Raw genomic sequence first — 4,510 nt, 5'->3', positions numbered from 1 at the left:
CCGCGGCGGGCGGCCGAGAGCCCTCCGGACCGTGAAAGAACCGGCCGGAAGGCGGCCGCCGGCCCCCGCCGCCCGGCCGCGGCCTCTGCCGCCGGAGGGACTCGGGCCGTGGGGGGAGGATGTGGGCCGACGGCTTTGGGCTGCGCTCTGCTGCACGTACAGGCTTCTCCCCCGCGCTGCCATCCCCATAGAGAGAGGTTTTGGTGGTGGTGTTGGGGGGGGTGAAGGACGGGCGGGCGCGGCGCGGCTGGGTGGGCGTCCGCGGGTACTAGGGGGGAGCGGGCCTGAGCCTCTGTGAGTGGGTCAGGGTGTCGGCAGGTCAGCCTGACGCCGCGCGGAGCCCTGGCCCACCCCAGCACGGGCCCGGCCGGCTGGTCTACCCCGGCTCCGGCCGGCATGCCGGTCTACCCCGGCTCCGGCGGGACAGCTGGTCTACCCCGGCTCCGGCCGGCCAGCTGGTCTACCCCGGCTCCGGACGGACAGCTGGTCTACCCCGGCTCCCGGACACACACCCCCCCCGGCCAGCAGGTCTACCCCGGCTCCGGCCGGACAGCTGGTCTACCCCGGCTCCGGCCGGCCAGCTGGTCTACCCCGGCTCCGGCCGGACAGCTGGTCTACCCCGGCTCCGGCCGGACAGCTGGTCTACCCCGGCTCCGGCCGGCCAGCAGGTCTACCCCGGCTCCGGCGGGACAGCAGGTCTACCCCGGCTCCGGCCGGCCAGCTGGTCTACCCCGGCTCCGGACGGACAGCAGGTCTACCCCGGCTCCGGCCGGACAGCTGGTCTACCCCGGCTCCGGCCGGCCAGCTGGTCTACCCCGGCTCCGGCCGGCCAGCAGGTCTACCCCGGCTCCGGCCGCCCCACCACCCCCCCCCAGCAGGTCTACCCCGGCTCCGGCCGGACAGCAGGTCTACCCCGGCTCCGGACGGCCAGCTGGTCTACCCCGGCTCCGGCCGGCCACCACCCCCCCCACAGCAGGTCTACCCCGGCTCCGGCCGGCCAGCAGGTCTACCCCGGCTCCGGCCGGCCAGCTGGTCTACCCCGGCTCCGGCGGGACAGCTGGTCTACCCCGGCTCCGGCCGGCCAGCAGGTCTACCCCGGCTCCGGCCGGCCAGCTGGTCTACCCCGGCTCCGGCGGGACAGCTGGTCTACCCCGGCTCCGGCCGGCCAGCTGGTCTACCCCGGCTCCGGCCGGCAAGCAGGTCTACCCCGGCTCCGGCGGGACAGCAGGTCTACCCCGGCTTCGCCTGGCCAGCTGGTCTACCCCGGCTCCGGCGGGACAGCAGGTCTACCCCGGCTCCGGCCGGACAGCAGGTCTACCCCGGCTCCGGCGGGACAGCTGGTCTACCCCGGCTCCGGACGGCCAGCTGGTCTACCCCGGCTCCGGCCGGCCAGCGGGTCTACCCCGGCTTCGGCCGGCCAGCGGGTCTACCCCGGCTCCGGCCGGCCAGCTGGTCTACCCCGGCTCCGGCCCACCCCCCCCCCCCCCCCCACCCCCCCCCCCCCGGGACAGCAGGTCTACCCCGGCTCCGGCCGGACAGCTGGTCTACCCCGGCTCCGGCCGGCCAGCAGGTCTACCCCGGCTCCGGCCGGACAGCTGGTCTACCCCGGCTCCGGCCGGCCAGCTGGTCTACCCCTGCTCCGGAGGGACAGCTGGTCTACCCCGGCTCCGGCCGGCCAGCTGGTCTACCCCGGCTCCGGCCGGCCAGCAGGTCTACCCCGGCTCCGGCCGGACAGCTGGTCTACCCCGGCTCCGGCCGGCCAGCTGGTCTACCCCGGCTCCGGACGGACAGCTGGTCTACCCCGGCTCCGCACGGACAGCAGGTCTACCCCGGCTCCGGCCGGCCAGCTGGTCTACCCCGGCTCCGCCCGGCCAGCTGGTCTACCCCGGCTCCGGCGGGACAGCAGGTCTACCCCGGCTTCGCCTGGACAGCTGGTCTACCCCGGCTCCGGCCGGCCAGCTGGTCTACCGGCCGGCCAGCTGGTCTACCTTGGCTCCGGCCGGCCAGCAGGTCTACCCCGGCTCCGGCCGGCCAGCAGGTCTACCCCGGCTCCGGCCGGCCAGCTGGTCTACCCCGGCTCCGGAGGGACAGCTGGTCTACCCCGGCTTCGGCCGGTTAGCAGGTCTACCCCGGCTCCGGCGGGACAGCTGGTCTACCCCGGCTCCGGCGGGACAGCTGGTCTACCCCGGCTCCGGGCTCCGGGCACCGGGCGCGGCCCCCGGCCTTCGCCCGGGCTCGTCGGCTTGGCTCGCTAGCGGCGCCCGGTCTCCGGGAGAGCAGGTCTACCCCGGCTCCGGCGGGACAGCCGGTCTACCCCGGCTTCGCCTGGCCAGCTGGTCTACCCCGGCTCCGGCCGGCCAGCTGGTCTACCCCGGCTCCGGCCGGCCAGCTGGTCTACCCCGGCTCCGGAGGGACAGCTGGTCTACCCCGGCTCCGCAGGGACAGCTGGTCTACCCCGGCTCCGGCCGGCCAGCTGGTCTACCCCGGCTCCGGCCGGCCGGTTGGTCTACCCCGGCTCCGGCCGGCCAGCTGGTCTACCCCGGCTCCGGCCGGCCAGCTGGTCTACCCCGGCTCCGGAGGGACAGCTGGTCTACCCCGGCTCCGCAGGGACAGCTGGTCTACCCCGGCTCCGGCCGGCCAGCTGGTCTACCCCGGCTCCGGCCGGCCAGCTGGTCTACCCCGGCTCCGGCGGGACAGCTGGTCTACCCCGGCTTCGCCTGGTTAGCTGGTCTACCCCGGCTCCGGCCGGCCAGCGGGTCTACCCCGGCTCCGGACGGCCAGCAGGTCTACCCCGGCTCCGGCCGGCCAGCAGGTCTACCCCGGCTCCGGAGGGACAGCTGGTCTACCCCGGCTTCGGCCGGCCAGCAGGTCTACCCCGGCTCCGGCGGGACAGCTGGTCTACCCCGGCTCCGGCCGGCCAGCAGGTCTACCCCGGCTCCGGGCTCCGGGCACCGGGCGCGGCCCCCGGCCTTCGCCCGGGCTCGTCGGCTTGGCTCGCTAGCGGCGCCCGGTCTCCGGGAGAGCAGGTCTACCCCGGCTCCGGCGGGACAGCTGGTCTACCCCGGCTTCGCCTGGCCAGCTGGTCTACCCCGGCTCCGGCCGGCCAGCGGGTCTACCCCGGCTCCGGACGGCCAGCAGGTCTACCCCGGCTCCGGCCGGCCAGCAGGTCTACCCCGGCTCCGGCCGGCCAGCAGGTCTACCCCGGCTCCGGAGGGACAGCTGGTCTACCCCGGCTTCGGCCGGCCAGCAGGTCTACCCCGGCTCCGGCGGGACAGCTGGTCTACCCCGGCTCCGGCCGGCCAGCAGGTCTACCCCGGCTCCGGGCTCCGGGCACCGGGCGCGGCCCCCGGCCTTCGCACGGGCTCGTCGGCTTGGCTCGCTAGCGGCGCCCGGTCTCCGGGAGAGCAGGTCTACCCCGGCTCCGGCGGGACAGCTGGTCTACCCCGGCTTCGCCTGGCCAGCTGGTCTACCCCGGCTCCGGCCGGCCAGCGGGTCTACCCCGGCTCCGGACGGCCAGCAGGTCTACCCCGGCTCCGGCCGGCCAGCTGGTCTACCCCGGCTCCGGACGGCCAGCAGGTCTACCCCGGCTCCGGCGGGACAGCTGGTCTACCCCGGCTCCGGCCGGCCAGCTGGTCTACCCCGGCTCCGGCCGGCCAGCAGGTCTACCCCGGCTCCGGAGGGACAGCTGGTCTACCCCGGCTCCGGAGGGACAGCTGGTCTACCCCGGCTCCGGCCGGCCAGCTGGTCTACCCCGGCTCCGGCGGGACAGCTGGTCTACCCCGGCTCCGGCCGGCCAGCAGGTCTACCCCGGCTCCGGGCTCCGGGCACCGGGCGCGGCCCCCGGCCTTCGCCCGGGCTCGTCGGCTTGGCTCGCTAGCGGCGCCCGGTCTCCGGGAGAGCAGGTCTACCTCGCTCCGGCGGGACTTAGGCGAATTTCGGCCGGCGAGCTGGGTAGACCTGTTGTCCGCGGCCGTCCGGAAGTTCACCAAGGGGTCTCTGTTTTTCGCTGCCTCCCGCTATGTCATCGTAAGAGGCGGCGAGCGCCCCCGCGCCGAGCCGGTGAAGTGCCGGCGGGCCTCTTGGAGGCGCGCGGCGCCTCGGACTCGCCTTTCCGTATTATGGGAGCGGGTGCAGGGCCGTCTCCCGAGGGACCGAGTGCGCTCGAACGTGTCGCAAGCCCAGAGCGGCGCGACCGCGCCCGCGGTCCGCCGGCAACCCCGCCGCAGTGCGACGAGCGCCCGGGACGAGTCGCGTGGCTCCGTCCCGGTTTACCTGCACGAGCCCGCCGCGGGGGCGGGCGAAAGGATGGCGAGAGAGAGAAAGCCGTTCCGCGTTGTCCCAGGTTTCGCGAGCCAGAGAGAAAGGGCGGAAAGCGAAAGCAACGCCGCGCGCGAGCGAGCGCGTCCCGCTCCGGGCCCGGCTGCGGCTGCCTTCGCGGGAAGAGGCCGCAGCCCCGCCGAGAGCGAGAAAAAAGGGCCGGAGGGGAAGAGCGCAGAAAAAGGGGGCAGCG

This window comes from Lichenostomus cassidix, unplaced genomic scaffold (assembly GCF_008360975.1).
Source record: "Lichenostomus cassidix isolate B80296 unplaced genomic scaffold, HeHo_3.0 HiC_scaffold_43, whole genome shotgun sequence".
Taxonomy (NCBI): domain Eukaryota; kingdom Metazoa; phylum Chordata; class Aves; order Passeriformes; family Meliphagidae; genus Lichenostomus; species Lichenostomus cassidix.
The sequence above is the reverse complement of the archived record's forward strand: the minus strand, read 5'-3'. Positions refer to the sequence as shown.